Source organism: Cynara cardunculus (genome assembly GCF_001531365.2).
Source record: "Cynara cardunculus var. scolymus isolate 2C chromosome LG 15, CcrdV1, whole genome shotgun sequence".
Lineage (NCBI taxonomy): Eukaryota > Viridiplantae > Streptophyta > Magnoliopsida > Asterales > Asteraceae > Cynara > Cynara cardunculus.
This window is the reverse complement of record NC_037542.1, coordinates 11,046,933-11,064,889: the sequence shown is the minus strand read 5'-3', so window position 1 is coordinate 11,064,889 and position 17,957 is coordinate 11,046,933. Positions and strand designations below refer to the sequence as shown.

The following is a 17,957-nucleotide window of genomic DNA, read 5'->3' as shown; positions in this document are numbered from 1 at the left end:
TTTCTTTTTCTTTTTTCTTTTTTAAAAGGTCAAACATAAAAAAGTCAATCCCGTCTATGACTCGACACTTGTCCAAACTATCCAGTCATCTTTAACTACACATGGTTACATCCCTTTCTGCTTATCATTTTCCTTTTTTGCCTCTTTTCAACTTTCCACTCCCTCGATACAAAAGAAAAAACACCACCACGAAAAGAGATAGAACACTGAGGGCGCCAAATGATATGTTTTCCACATCTATAAGTGCAACATAGTTTTTCTCATCTATATATATATATGGAAGTAATCGTCTTCTCTTTTGGACCGACCACTTTCACTTTTTCTTGCAAAACCAAAAAGCTTAATCTCCATCTTTCCCTCGATCGTGTCATCTGATCATCTAGATCTCCCCTGCCCTTTAAACTCAATCAGTATCTTTTAGGATCAGCTAAGAATCGATTGACAGACAGCAACAGATTATGGGAAGATCACCTTCTAGTGATAAAACTGGTCTCAAGAAAGGGCCATGGACACAAGAAGAAGATCTCAAACTCAAACAATACATCCAAATGCATGGACCTGGCAATTGGCGAACCCTTCCCAAAAACGCTGGTAATTAAGTGTGTTCATCAGTGTGTGAACCCTTTTCGCACTGAAATTAAAGGAGGAGTTTTCTTTTTTTCTTTTTGATCGATGTTTCGTTTTTGAATTTTGGAATTGTTTTAATAACCTAGTAACCTCTTATTATAATAGGGCTTCAACGATGTGGAAAAAGCTGTCGCCTTCGTTGGACAAACTACCTAAGGCCTGATATCAAGAGAGGAAGATTCTCATTTGAAGAAGAAGAAACCATCATCCAACAACATAGCATTCTTGGGAATAAGTATATATATTTCCTACTCAACGATTTATGCAAGACTATGCATTAAATTTTGTCAAGTGTCAACCAATTTGGATCGGATAATATTTTAAAATGGGTGGATCAGAGCAAGTATTGACTAATTGGATGCTATACAAAAGAAATATTTTGTGATTCTCATTTCTTTCCTGTCCAATCCTTGATCATATCTCAATTACATTTCTCTTCCCCAGTATGTTTTTTACTTATTTTAATTCAATAACAGAAAGAGTTAAGTGCTAGTCCAAGTAATTATTTTTCAACTCCTATTGGTTTAATCTATGCTTATCTTAATTTGGCTTAATATAGGTGGTCAGCAATTGCTACTCACCTACCTGGAAGAACCGACAATGAAATCAAGAACTATTGGAACACAAACATCCGAAAAAAGTTGCTACAGAATGGAATTGATCCAGTGACTCATGCTCCCCGTCCCGACCTCATGGACCTATCATCCATGCTCAACTCAGCTCAGTTCAATCTCTCAAACCTTCTTAACTCAGCTCAGTTCAATCTCTCAAACCTTCTTAACCTCCGAACCCTTGTGAATCCTGACGTTCTAAAGCTTGCCACTCTTTTAGCTTCGTCATCGTCAAATCAAGGAAACCAACAGTTATACTTTAATAACCCCATAACCGGTGTGATCCAAAACCCTAATCAACAAATTCGAAATTGCGCTTCCACGCCTTCAAGTCTTCCAAGCACTCCACTTTCGAATAATTCAAACCTCATGGGTGCAAAAGATGGGCAATACTTAACCGAACTCTTGGAAAACATGAATTACCAAAGTAGCCAAGAAAATTTGATACCTTCATGCTTAACTGATAATTCTGTAGCACTCCCAAGTAACCAAGTTATAGTCCCCAATTTATGACACAAGCATCAGAAAGCTTGAGTTTCCAGCCATCAAATATTGGAAACAAAATCCCCACAAGCCAGAATTTCAACTATGATTCCATTTTATCCATACCCATGTCAAGCACTAGCACTACACATGTAAATTCATCATCAACGTTCATCAATAGCAGCAGCTCTGAGGATGAGAGAGGAAGTCACTGCAGCAACATGTTCAAGTTTGAAATCCCAGAAAGTTTGGAGATGATGTAATGTATTTATTAGTGTAAATGAAAGTGCGATAGATGTGGTTGTCTTCGAGGACAATCCAGTTTTGGGCTTTTAATCTTTTAATTTGGTGGAACCTTTTCGGCTTGTATGCAACATATACCAGTTCTTTGTGCATAATATAACTTTGTTTATATTATAGATGCTTGGTACGAACGATGTATTTTACAATTTACACCATGCATTTTTATTGTTTTTAATCGTATCATCCGTGAGTGTCTATATTTAGAATATGTGCTGCGTTGGCTTTTATTGCATCCATGCCCTCTCGATTATTAATGATTGGTCAGACTAATTAATAAACCCTCCTTATGAATTTCTCCTATATATGTGTGTTAAAATCAAACATCTATTTTTACATATTCGAGTATTAACCTGCCTATAAAAGTTTATTTAGCTAACACTTCTATTGATGTGATCTTAGAGCATCTCTAGACTCCAATCACTATATTAAATTTTTTATAAATATTACATCTAACTCAGTAGTTTTATCTTAACAATTCTATCATTAATTATATACTATTAAAATATTTTAAAAATCAATCATTTCAATACATTTCATAAAAACTTTATAAGAAACTATGACCCATTCAACCTCATAATTGATGAAAACAATTAAAATAAGGGAAATTAACTGAAATAGTCAATCTCCTCGAAGACTTTCGTTTTTTATTCTCTTTTAGAACTTATTTTCATTTTGTATAGAGCCTATTTTCAGATTAAAAAAATTCTTTATACAAATTATGCCAAAAAAATTAATCTGAAAATCGAGTTATGTAGTCCATTTGCGTAAATTCTGGTTAAAATGGAAATTCGTTTGATAAAATAGCTAAAAGGTGAATTTTTTTAGAAAGATTTGTTATTTTAGTCAACTAGTCCCTTAAATTAATATCTCTCTCCTTAACAATTTGAAGTTTTTTTAACCTATTTTACTCTTTAATTTAATTGTACAAGTGCCAATAATTATTTTAATTAGTTGTAACGTTTGTTTTGGCATGTGTCCAAGCAAATTGGCTAGCTTTCAACAAAGACAATGAAGAATGTACGAATCAATAAATTAAACTTGATTATAATTATGATCGATGTAACAAATAAAATAGCATGACAAGAAATATATTCTTCTATGAGTACGGCTATGTTTTGTTTTACCATTGCCAAAAAGAGGTGATGTAAAATTATGCAGGAAAATTTATTTTACAAACGATCACAATATATATAATATTGGTGCATGCCAAAAATAATTGTATGTTTGTGAACGTGAATTTTTTTAAGGCCAATATTTGTTAAGATGTATGGGTCACCTTTTGTCACCAAAGTTCCTTGTAGAAGTTACAGAAAAGATTAATTTTTCATTCAATAATATAATAATATATTTTCTTAAGATCGTATAGTAGTGAAAAGTATTTAAAAACTGAATAAAATAAAATAGAAAGTCTTGCATTCTAAAACAAATGTTTTCATCGACAATAATTCACCAACATATTAAAAGTTTTGTACACATGAACAAAAATCAAGAAACATCACTTGAATCTTGGTGGCTCTTCCTGCATTTGTGCTTATGTGTTATTTTGAAAACAAGTTCAAACATGAAAGGACTAGTTAAGAGAAACATATATGCAATGGATGAAAAAATATATTTGTTGATTTTGATAGAGCAGATATATGGAGATCAAATATTATTGGTTATAGTAAATTAAGAAGCAATAATTGACACCAATGATACGTACATAGAATGCAAATGGTGAGGCAACCAAATGGTTGTAACGTTTTTGAGTTTCAAAAGTACTCTTGGGTTTTGGTGCTTTGTGTCTCTACACATTTTTTTCATTTACAGCAAACATACACATGGCACTAAGCAAATGAATATGTTGGGTTTAGATCATTCGTACATTTCTAGTTGAACCAAACTATGTGTAACCTATTTCTTCTTGGAACAACTTTCATCTTCCCTTAATTACCATTTATATACCGAAATCATCGTCACCATTTCACTTTTGAATTTGAAGTGTAATCCCTTATATATACGGCATATATATTGTTAATGTAAGTAGTTGACGAAGTAGAAGTTGGATTTTCTCTTGTTGCATTTTTAATTTGTTATGATCGTCATCTTGGTAAGGTTTGGTGTGTGTAGCGACCAAAAAAAAAAAAAAAGACATCTTGTGGACAAGGCACGCAAAGAACACAAAACCAAGCCTTGATCCAACTTGTTTGGTTTAAATCACAAGTCCCAATAATAAGGTTGCAATCTTTGAACAATAACAATGATAAAGTCTTGACACCCAAATATGAAAGGAGAGGCTTTTGTGATTCAAAACTCTCAGTGAGCTACCAAACTAAACCACTTAAATGTTTTTCTCCATATATTGTTGATCCTTAGATCTAAAAATATCATACATACTAAATCCAAATAATCCAAAAGCATATCGGATATCCTAAATTCAAGAATATTTTTTGTTGCTTCCGTGGAATGGGCGTGGACGTCAAGAATTTCAGAAGATACGTTAAACTTTTTTTGTATCAACTCTTTTTTCCAACAACATACATAGCACAAATCTAGTTTCCTACCATATATCAGTTGCAAAAATAGTGATATTGCAAAAAAAAAAACCCTACACTTTAACCATCTTGTCCATTAGCTCTTAACTTCGTTACAGAAAACGACATGTCAAAGGTACCCGAGCCTTGTCGTACGTGAGCACCGCATTTATTGCCTATGCATTTTACATTTGCGACCAACTTTCGGTTACAAGATGCTTTCAATAGCTAATCTATGTTGGTTGAGAAAAACGATCTTCTTGTAATCTATCTTAAAATGTAAGTCCGCTTTTTAGATCATTAATTATACAACTTCTGTAGATATTCAACTTCACTACAGATACATCATCCGATGTATCAACATGTGACGAACATGGTTTCATAATACGTCTCTCGATTGATTTCCCACAGCTTGCTAGCCTGTACGTGCACAAAGTCTTCCATGATGGCCCCTTTCTTGTCCATTTCTCTTTGAAAACATTATTATTGTGGGTTCGGTGTAAATTTGTTTGTGGTGCAGAAACTCACCTCTCAAGAAAGGAGTATTAGTTTGAAGGGGAATCTTGTGAATTATTGCCTTATGATAATATTTGAATAACTTAAGTTCTCAACAACTTGTGTCTTGTCAATTTGACTTATTTCTTTCACTGCTTTTGAAAAAATAATTCAAACGTTATTAAGTGATGTGTCAGCTTCTTAATTTGCATTCATGGGGCCCTTAGGATATGATATCTAAAGAGAATGGTCGCTATCTGCTCATCCTCGATGTACAAAAGAAACAATGTCTGCTTTATATCTACGATAACATACTTTATTATTATTTGAGAGATTAATTGTAACCATTTAAATATGTATCAATATGAATATATATATATATATATATATATATATATATATATATGAATGATTCCACATCCATGTCCATCCAATATATTGACAGATCAAGACCCTATTTTTAATATAACTTTAGGAGGAATTTGGTTGGGGATGATAGAAGGTGAGAAATGAAAATGATAATCATTGATGGTATTTGGTTTATTTAGAGAATCATGAGAATGGAATGATTAATAAGTTATGGTTGGTCTCATTTAATCATTAACCTCTATTAAGTAATGAAATAAACATCCCGTTCCAAATTGGGGAATGGATATTTTCCCCAATTTTGCTCCCAAGTCCCACCTCGCATCGTTTTTGTGTCCTCTCATTACAGCAAAAATGACTTTATATGATGTGTACTAGATTGTTTAAGCATCTTAATAGAAGACTTTATAGAACCTAGGTTTATAGGACCAAACTATAAAATGTCATATCTAAAGTGTTACAATAGATTTATAAGTCACTTTTAGACGTTTTAACAAGTTTCTTAAGACATTTTTAAAATAAAGTGTCCTATTAAACTATTTTACATATCACTTTTGATAAATGTCCTATATACTCATTTTTTATAGAACATTTTTTCAAATGGTCTCGTATAAAATAGTTAATATGATATTTTTTATTTAAAATATCCTAAAAAATTTGTTGAAACGCCTAAAAGCGTCTTATAAACCTCTTGTAACATTTTTTTGGTTTGATCCTATAAAATATGTTTTTAAGATACTTCTACATTTTATGCGTCCTATAAAACCAATTTTATTGTCGAGTCTCCCATTATCTATGCCCCCCTCCTCTTCTCTCTCCGCCATAGGCCACATCTTCTTCTTCCCCTCTTCTGACTCCATGTTTAATATATACAATGGAAACAATATGTACAGGTTCGCGCTAACTTAATCATAATTGAGCCTAGGGTTTGTTTCTTGTAAGAAACACGATTATCTTTTGACAGTTTATAGCAGGTGGAACACCATTTGCATGAGAGGAGTCATGGCTAACGGAAATTCCTCATCATCATCACAAAACAAGTTGAGTTTTAACAAGGGAGGTAGACATAACTTAATTTGTAGGTGCCTCTCATAATTGGGGCGTCAAATTGTATCATCCTTCGTCAAAGTTTTATCGCAATATTGGGGTAAAGTTTTGGAAATCATAGCAAATAGGTGGACTCTAGTTTTCAAGGAATGATACGGGTGTGTGGTTTGTGGAAATGTTTTTGGAAGAATCGGAATCCGTCAAAGAAAATGAAATATGAATGAACTCAAATGAAATTTAATTACTAGGCTTGACCGCATATATGGATTTGGTTGACAAGAATTGGAATGAAATCTGTCAAATAAGACCGAATCAATCTATTTGGTTGCCATACTTCTGATTTCAACAATAATGATGATAAATGGCCAAAATGCTTTATTAAGATTAAGTATAGTTTTTTTTATATTTGAGACAACATTAACGTAGAAATTTGAATTCTCATTTTAAATGACGCATTCTGTTGACTTATTCTAAAATTATGCTTGTTTTTTATAATCAAAATATGTGTTTTGTATTAAAAAGATGGGCAAATTAAATTAAAAAGTAACGTATTTTAACTTGATTCATATTTCGGGTGGCGTATTTTCAAAACTTCTAATTTGTTACCTAAGATGTAAAGTTTTAAACACTTAAGTATCCGGGTAATAATTGAAGCATTAACCGGTTACCATGTTGATGTGCCGAGTGATGTGGTATCCAACTCAGTGTTATTTGCTGACATGGATATCTTAATCTAACAGGTTAATGCTTCAACATGTTTAACCAGTTACCCAAGTAATTATATATTTAAAATTTTACATCTTAGATACCAAAATAGAAGATTTGAAAGTACGTTACCTAAAATAGGAATCAAGTTAAATTACGTTACTTTTTCATACAATTTTCCCTAAAAAGCTCAGCAAAAAAAATTGTGTGTGTGTGCGTACGTGTGTACGTGTGTGTGTGTCATTCTCTATCTCGTTAACTTATTTGGGTATTAATTCTAAGACAAGCCAATGAATATTTTGATGGCTTCCTTGTTCACCATGTCAGCTAAATTGATCAAAACTATAGGGTACATACATATATGTATTAATATAAATATAATTACCAAATCTGAAACTAAAAAAATCGAGCTTACAATAATGTTTTAAGATTCTTTCTTGCCGGAAACATTCAAGATTAAAGCTAACAACAACGAATATTGACACGCTTTTAGAAATACCTGAGAAGAGCAATCAAGAGATGAGAGAGCGACTAGGGTTTTGAAAAATTTGAAGGGTGATTTTGTCTTTTGAAAGTTTAGACACGGAATGGAATCTAGTACCTACTTGTAAGTGAAGGAATAATCGATGAAATCAGTCATTTATGGATTTCAAGGATTTTGATAGAATTGAATATTTTTTAACATGGAAACCAAATGCAAGAATGGAAATTGGTCAAAATAATTGATCATTCTTATTCCTTTCTATTCTATTGGAATCCCATAAACCAAACACGACCATGGTTATTTTCATTTGCATCAAATCCATTTTGCTCCTAAAACAAACAAGATTTCCTGAAACAAGGATTTCAAAGTTATGTTGGAACTTAGGGGGTGTTTGGGATTGCTTATAAAAACAATTGATTGACTTATTTCGATGTGACATCGGTAACATGGACTTTTAAGTGTTTGGATAAACAGCTTATAAGAAGTTTTTAAAGAAGTTAAATCATTTTAACTTCTAATAAATTGATAAGAATTTTTATAGAAAAACAAAAGTTGTTAGCAACCCAAAAACAAAGATTTATATTTACTAGATATGTAAATGCAATCTCTCTCTTTTATTTATCAAGCAGTTCAATCAAGACCCACAAGTGGGCTTGGTCAATTGGGTAGGTTTGGCTAGGCTTAGGCTTAGGCTTATCAATGGGCCGTGCGAATGATCGAGTTTTTTTCTACTAGTACTCTTTGAGGAATAAATAAAATATAGATTAAACTACAAATTTGTCATAAATAACACTATCTTTTTGTCTATACAATTTCAAAATTTTGTTAAATAAGGAACATTTTCGTCTTTCATCGATTTTTTAGTCATTTATCCAATCAAAAACCACATTTACCAAAATCATAAAATCGATTTTGATAGGGTAAAAGACAAACAATTCGATAGAAGTAAGAAAATACCATTCCTTTAACAAAAAAAATAACGACCATTAAAGAAATGGATCAAATCCTAACGTTTTTATAAACCACAAGGCTATCTTGTACTTTCAAAATTATAGGGACCAAAAAAACTACTCTCGATAAATTACAGGGTCAATTGTAGTTTACCCTAAAATATAAAGATAAAAATGAATAATATACAAAGAAATCATGATAACCCACTTTATCATTTAGATAGATCATAAGGGGTGTTTGGGATTGCTTATTTAAAGTGTTTGTTAACTTATTATGGTGTGGTAGTGGTAATAAGAAATTTTTAGGAGCCGTTATCAAACATTTACCCGGTAAGTGCTTACGGATAAAATTTAACACTATTATGTACCTATCGGATAAGATTTTAGTCCACCAAAACGACATAGTATACAATAATTTACCCGGTAAGCACTTACCGTGGTAAGAGTCGTCGCCCTCGCTTATCGGGTAAGACTTTTGATCATTGTCTCGCTCTTACCGGATAAGATTCTTGGTCCTTACTATATTCATCCGGTGAGTTAATGTTACTTGTTAAACGCTTACCCGGGTAAGCATTTGATAAACGGCCCTTAGTGTTTGGATGGAGAAGAAAATGAAATATTTATACCGGTTTGGTACCGATAATAAGGAGTTTTAGATAATATAATATAGATAGTCTACCAAACTCAACAAGATAATTTATTTTTAATTTAAGAAAAATTCAGGAATATCGATATTTAATAGAGATGAATAAATTATCTAATATTAGCCCTTAGAACAAAAGAAAAGGAAAAGCACGTCTTATCAAGTTTAAGGGTATAAATTGCCGATGAAGTTAATTGATATAGTTACATTCGGGTCCCTATTTTATAGAGGTTTGACAAAAAAAGATGTTAAAAGAAAAAGAAGTTGAAAAATCACCAATTTACCCCTGTACTTAACAAAAAAGGTGGACGGAAGTTAAGGTAATTGATCAAATCTAAGACAAATTACATAGGTGGAGATTTATTACGTAATAAATGAAGAAAAATGAACAAACTCATAACAATTCACAAACCACAAGGACTAAGTTGTAATTTACTTTTATGAAAGTCTAGGTGTAGCCCACTTGTATATCTTGTAGTGGTTGGAGGGTAAGGTGGAGTTGCTAATTGCTTCACTTTATATCATCTTTGGCTCAATTAATTATTTGGCAATCATTAACGCACACTTTGTGAGAATGATGATATATTGTTAGATAAGATTTGAAATCATGAGATCAATGGTTTTTCATGAGATTTGTAAGATCAATTCTCAATCTTTAGATTAGATCTACAATTTGAATATTCATAATTATAAAATTGTCACGAAACTTCTCAATAATTACAAATTTGCCACCGTACAACTTTAGACAATTAGATCATTAACGTATAAAGTTGATCAATGAACATAAATTGATCTTACGGGTCTTATAAAAAAATCTTGATCTCACGTGAACCCAACCTTGTTAGATAATTATTACTACGTAGGTCTTTCTTTTATGATATTCATATTTTATGTGATTATGCACCATGCACACCTTACAATTACATCATGTTATTATTATACAACCATCAATGCTCACTTTACACAATCTATCACTTTGATGCACCATCATCAATTAATATCTTCTTTTTTTCTCAATTCATATGTTATTTAATAGAATTTAAATATGCAATGTTTTGTTACTAAGTAATCGTTCGCTTGCTGCTTTCATGTCTAACATAAAGACATAAAATTTCGTTCGTGCTCCTCAGTCGAGGGGTGAAGGTAAGTATTAATTTACAGTCTTTCTAATTGTCGAAATATGTCGGGTTTTAGAATTTATTGAAAAAACTTTTTTTTATTTATCTAGAAGTTATATGTTATGATATTTTTTTGGTTTAGATGTTATGCACTTTTCTGAAGTCTTAAATTCTATAATTTGACGAGATACCTTTCGAATGTGTTTCTTTGGACTGTCTCTTCACAATCTTATTGTATCGTTGGTGCAAATGTAATGTTTTAGTAAAATGTTATGTATCATGTTTTAACAAGTTAAAACATGTCATCATTTTGAATTTATCTTTATAAATATTTAATAATGACATAGAATCTTATTTAGTAAATTACTTGAGAAATCATCATTTAGTAGTTTAATAGACCAACCAAAATGTAACAAAGTTTAATAAGCCAATCAAAATGTAACGAAGTAATGGATAATCATTGCAACAAAAGAGCCTTGGATAAAATTGAAGACGAATTTTAAGCTCTCAAGAAAGGGAATGAGTCCATTGCCGATTACTTAAATATGTTTATTGAAAAGCTAGGATTGGTGGGGCATTTGGCCTCGGATGAGATATCCAAGATCAAGGTCTATTGGAAGGGCCTCCCCGCAGATAAAGTCCTTAGTACAAAATGCTAAGGTAACCACACTTCAAAAGGCTATAGTAAAGTTTCAACTGAAGGAGGATGATTTAGCTCAATCTAAAGAAGAGCGTCTTTCGGTGGGTAAGAAGAGGAAGTGGGAAGGCCAACCCGGGTCTTTCAAGAAGTTGGGGAACTTTTTTTTCATGTGAAAGCTTTCATACCTACATTCAAGAGGGTTTGGAAACCGTTAAAGTCAATAAATCAAGCTTGGGTCAAGATTGAAGTTCTCCTCCATATCTAAGATTCTTGGGTTTTCTAGGTTTAGTCTAGAAATCCACCAAAGTGAGTTCTTCCTGCTTCTAACTTGATTTATACATCTCAAACTCTCATTTTTTACTTATTTACATGGTTTGTTCATAATCACACCAATAGATATGGGTATATGTTAATCTTAGGGATTTTGACCTAAATGGTTAAATGGGTCATTGTTGGGCAAAATTCTAGGTTTAAAGGTTTTGTCCCATCAAATCAAAGGGGCAAATATCCCCTGGGCACATTAGTTCCAACTTCCAAATATGAACTTATTCACTAGTACCTTGACACAAATAAAAGGGGTTCATAGGGTGATGGGTATTTTAGATCAACTTGCATGAAATTTATTTCATGCTTTATATTGGGAAACTCTTGGGGAATACTATTTATAGTTTTGAGTAATTAAAGGATTTATGAATGACCATGAAACATTCTTGTGGATATATGTGGGGTCTCGTTTGTATCTCCTTATGCTTTTAAAGTCCAAGCTTACTGTTTGTGGTACCACTATCCTTATGCATGAGGGTTGTAGATTTAATGTTATTAAATAGGATACATTGATTCCTATCTTGAAATACTAACAACTGGACACTAAAGGCCAAATGAGCCTTGATGTTTCTTAGCTAGCTAACGGGCATTCTTTAAGATTCATTAATCTTTAAGGTGAAACTCTTAGGATTAGACACTAGAGGTCTATTTGGTATCTAGACAAAGACAAAACAGGAAATAGCATGATACAGTAACTTTTTATATCTATATATATATATATATATATATCATGTACCAACCAATTATAATTGGTATGCAAAATTTTATATCATGTATTAACCAACTATACTTGGTAGCAATTAAATTGGTATCAACTTTTTTCGGTTAGTACATGTTGGTAAGGTATTGTACCAACATCGCAAAACTTAATGTTGGAAATTTATTTAAGTTGACATATTTACCAACTAGATCTAGATACACTAAAACTATCGAGCATTCGTATAATATGTTGATATGTATTGTACCATTTACCTCTATCTATATAAGCATTCAAATAATTTGTATATAATACAAACATTCATTAATGGTCTAATACAAGCGGCCATTAAGGAGCACTGATGGACCGTGGCCGTGTGAACGAGTTATTAAGGTTGTTAAGGTTAATTAGGCGAATGAATTCAATTGAACTTTATATATCCATCCGTATTATAATTTAGCAAAAACCAAACAAGATAATTTTAAAATAAAAATCAAAATATGTTGTATTATTAATTAAACTTTAATTATTAAAAATAAAAAAGTAAGTCGGTACGGTACAGTATTACTGTGGTAAACAATTTATAATATCATGTACCAACCAAGTTTAGATAGTTGGTACGGTACTATCAGCCAATTAGATTGATACCAACTAAATTGGTACGGTTGGTATGAGAATTGATTGGTTTATCTTGGTACAAAGTTGAACCCCTAGTTATATGATACTTTAGTGCATCAAAATATTATTTTAACCTTGAATATGTTCTTTTCTCTACTCATAATTCATTTTTCATCATCAATTATTTGGTACAACTTATCCATGCTCCTTAAATCTTAAGTGTATCACATTCAACTACTTTTCTCAATTTATATATATATATATATACACACACACACACACACACACACATATATATATATATATATATATATATGTTCACATTTACTGAACATATATACGAAAGATTTATATAGAGATGGATTAGAGATTAAAATATATGTATATGAAGAGAGTATGTGATGTTATAATTATCTAATACACATATTAAGTGAGACTTAACAATCATATTAAATACAAGAAATAAAGAATTTTGCGATCATCTGGTTGGGTTGGGTTCAAATGACTATAACCTAACTCCACCCCAATGTTTACAATTTAAAAATGTTACAACTTGATTGGACATTTGGTTATTTCGGATTGGATTATTTTACGTTAGACTTGATTGGTCGGGTTGTTGACCCCCCTAGTCAGAGGAGGAGAATAGGTAGGCGGCCATGGCCCTCATTATGATTTTTCATTTTTAGTTTTATATGTATTTAATTTATGATGACATGGCCCTAAATATCCACATAATATATTTCAAATTTATGATTTTATCGTGTCATATTAAGGTAACATGTTACTTAATTCAATCGGTTGATCATATCCTTAAATATACGTAACTTTGTTTCAAACCCTTCAATGATAATCTTTAAGGTTTGTTCTCCAAAATAAAAATCATATCAAAGTTAATTCCATTTCCATACAATTTTTCCAATTGAAAAGCTAGTTTACAAGGTAAAAAGACGAACCTTTTTAATAAATTCGAAAAAGGAAATAAGTTATAGTTAAGCTAGTTTTATAGTTATAATACACTAGTTGGATTTCGATGAGAATGAAAGTTATGGTGAGAATGATGAGAAACGATCTCTACCATTGGATTAACCTTAATTGAAAATCAACATCAATGAGATGCACTAGATCAATTCTCGTAAGAAGTGCAACTCATGAGATGAAAGTGTGGTTAAAAGTGATTAACGGTTCAGATCTCTTCATACGCTTCCATATTTAACTCTTATCCTCGTGTCATCATTCGTGTATAACACATGGTATTATATAATTGTAATAACAAAATTTCACGTTGATTTGAATTTTAGTTAATATAAAAAGAAAAGGTAAGGAAAAGGGAGGTGTGGTGGTGATAGGTGACAGAGGGTAGCGAACAATCGCATACAAGCTGCGGAAAAGAAGTTGCGAAAGGTGATGCCAAAATTCCAAGATGCCCCTCTGCAATGCATTGCTTTTGTAATTCCCGATGTTAAAAGGTCAAGTAATTTTCTGGATCATAAACTTTTCTCTCTCTTGTTCAAACCTATGCCTTTACAAGTTACAACCCAACCGTGATATCAATTTTAACAATTATTAACATAATAACTTGTTATTTTGAAAATAAAATAATCATCATAATATATAATAAAACTTTGAATCTTTATTTAATTAAATAATCATTTAAAACGTTATTTTCAAATTATAAAATTAATTACAAATTGTTATGTTATTTATTATATTATAGTTGTATGGGTGAGTTTAAACAAGAATATTATTAGTTTACGAAGATTTTCATATTACATTTGATAATACATGTGGTAATGCGTGTGCGACTTGGTCCACAACCCAAGTCATGCTAAAGACTGTGTATATATAATTTAGTATGGCATATGATGGATTACAATATCATATGCGATATAGATTTCTCACATTTTTATAAAATTATGGTGTTCTTATATGAACTTACTCCTATGCTTATATTTGTGTAAATAGAAAAATAGTAGACTATAGATTTGGTCCCTGTGGGTTGTCGGAAATAGCACTTTTCGTTCGTACAGTTTCACAATTGCAATACGGCCATCGTGGCATGCAAAAATGTCTTGATTTGATCCCTCCATTTAACAGCTGTTAACTGGAGGCATTTTTGTCCTTTTATCGATTTTTTTGTCTTTTACCCGATTAAAATCAATTTTATGATTTTGGTCCATGTGGTTTTGATTGAGTTAAAGACAAAAAAAATTCAGTAAAAAGGACTAAAATTTCCTTTCTTTAACAGAATTTTATAACGACCGTTAGAGGGAGATTAAATCCGGATGTTTTTGCATACTATGATGGATGGCCATCTTCGCATGTAGGCATTTGAAGACAAGGGTGAGTAAGGGGCCGTTTACTAAACGCTTACCCGGTAAGTACTTACCGGATAATTTTCCTCACTGGATGAACATGGCAAGGGCCAAGAATCTTACCCGGTAAGAACGAGGATAAGGATGGAGAGTCTTACCCGGTAAGTAAGGGTGACGGCTCTTACCCGGGTAAGCGCTTACCAAGAAAATTGTTTTACGGAATACGTTTTGATGTACTATAACCTTATCCAATAAAATAAATTATAGTGTTGACTCCTAACAGTAAGCACTTACCAGGTAAACATTTAGGTAAACAACCCCTAACACTTACGACTTGGTGCTTGTAGGACCAAGTAGAGTTCAAGCATATGGCAAGATAAGCGTGGAACATAGCTCATGTGTTATTAGAACAAAAGTACACACATACAAATGTGTATATATAGGGTCTAATTAAATAAGAACTCAGTAATATGTGATAACTGTGAGATCTAATTTGCGTGTACTATAAATTTAAGTAATTAAAGCTTAGAATTAATTTTTTTAGCAGTTATCTATCATTCATGTGGTTACCATAACAACTCACGCTTTTGAATTCCCTCAATTTCTCAATCCGTTACCTTTTTTGTCTCTCTCAAACATTCAATTGTTATAATCCATCAAAATAAAAAAAAAATTGCAAACTATTTTCTAGTATAGATGATTAAACAACGGATTGGATATTTATCAATTTGTGTTTCATAAACCTTTCGAGCAACCAAAAACGATGAACTCCAACATCGAGTGTATCACAGCTTCTATCACGATGTATCACAACTTGTACCACACTGTATCACATTGACATTGTTTACAAAATCTATCACAGTGGTAATATTCATAGTGTTCATAGAGTTTCTTGAGGTTATAACCAGTGGTAATGTATCACAATGTATATCACAAGGGATATAGAGTTTTTTGAGGGTATTACAGTGATATTGTATCATATATGAGTTTGAAACTGGTAACATTCATCGACATGAGAGATTTACAAGAAAAGTACTCTACCCTTAAATATTATCTATAAATTTTAAGTGTTTGAAAATTAATGGATAATTACCAAAATCAACATTATTAATATTAACCATTGATTATTAATAATAAAAACTTGAGACTGGATCTCACAATTATCACAAATTATTGAGTTCGCCTTTGAATGACCCTACACAAACATACATACATATATCAGTTTGTTCTACTCCCTCAAAGTTCGAGTAATCGGTTATTTATTATTGCCTCTTGCGTGTAGCTCAATCAGCAAAAGGGTGGAGCGACTTTACCTAAATAGAAGCAAGGTCTTGGGTTCAATCCCTGCCCCCGACCTTAATTGCTTAGTGAACCAAAAATGCCCCTTCATATTAGTGTCTTTGGAAGCGGGTTCCGTATGGAGTCGGCTGAGATTGACGGTAATAAACTTTTTACCCAAATATGTTATTTGTTTTTATTATTTTGATTGTTGCAATCATTCAAATACAAAATTTTATTGTAAAATCTAGTTAATAGTATACACTATTTTGGGTTTATGTGTGAATATACACAATCTAAGGTTGTGAAAATAAATTATATGTGCAATGTTTGACAACCATAATTTAGATTAAAGTAAATTATGGGTCCCTATGGTTTTAAATTTGTTTTGGAATTGGTCCCCATAATTTGTTTATTCCAAGATAGCCCCTAAAATTTGCATTTTGCATAACACATTGGTCTTTACCACTAACGGTTGTTAACTTCGATTCGTTAAATGATGGGGCTTTTTGGTCCTTTCCTGTATTATTTCATTTTTCTCATCTAAATAAATATAGTTTATTTATTAATTACATATAATATATATAAATATTGATTACATAATATATATATATATATATATATATATATAAAGACTTATTATCCACACCCCTTTCAAGATATCATCGGCCACTGCACCTTCAGCCTCACCCCACCAACATTTGTCGGTCCCCAATATCATCATTGAATTCAAGCACCACATGGAACTACGCTTTGGTGATCCAAGCACGAAAGCATATTATTTCCCTTCTCCTCCTCCTCCTTCTCTCTCTCTCTCTCTCTCTCTCTCTCTCTAAATCGACCATTTATCACTGTTGATCCAAGACCCAATCGTTTCGTTCCTAAACGCATCCCTCCCTACATCATTCCTGAACAACCTTGATCACTAGTTCACTTTCTTTCGTATCGGAACAGGGTTCTAATCCATGGCCACTAGTTGTATTCTACATATCATTAGCTAGGCTTCTCGTCCCTGATATTTTGATTTTGAACTAATTGTTTTCATCTTCAAAATCTGTAAGTTTAGAGGTAAGATTATATTTGGCTTTCATTTTAGTGTTTAGTTTATGGTCTTTTACTTGGATTGAAGGCCTTTAATTTAGATTATGGTATTAGAAACAATTTCATGATGTACAACTTGGTGATAATGAAATCAAAGTTTTTGTACATTTTGTTCATCTTGGATGTGTTTATAGTGTTTATACATCTTCTTCCTCTTCAAATAGTGATTTTGTATTTGTAGAGGTGGTTTCAATGGTGATGTGTGGTGGTTTAGATGTTGTTAATGGTGGTTTTGAAAACGGTAGGTGGTGGTTGAACAATGGTCAGTCGTTGATAGTGGTCAGTGGATAGTGACAATTAGATGGATTTTGGTTTTTGATTTTGAGATTTTGTTATTGGCAAAGATTTGATTTTTATTTTGAGGCATATATTTGGGTAGGAATTTAAGTATTTCTCTGTGTTATGGTTTGTCGTGGTCGAAGATGGGTTAACGGCCATAGAAGATGTTTGGTAATGGGTTTGGCCGGAGAAGATCATATGGTGTATTTATTTTTAATGAGCAAAGGACAAATAGAAGGAAAGGACCAAAAAGCTCCTCACTCAACAAATGAGAGTTTACAGCCATTTGTGGTAGGGACCAATGTGCTACAAAAATGCAAAATCTAAAGGTTATTTTGGAATAAACAAATTATGAGGACCATA

General features: G+C 32.1%; 1 pseudogene; it reads left to right on the top strand.

Annotated features, from left to right (window-relative positions):
* The first annotated feature begins 276 nt into the window (after positions 1-276).
* Positions 277-2,117, top strand: LOC112527748 (annotated as a pseudogene).
* The last annotated feature ends 15,840 nt before the right edge of the window (positions 2,118-17,957 follow it).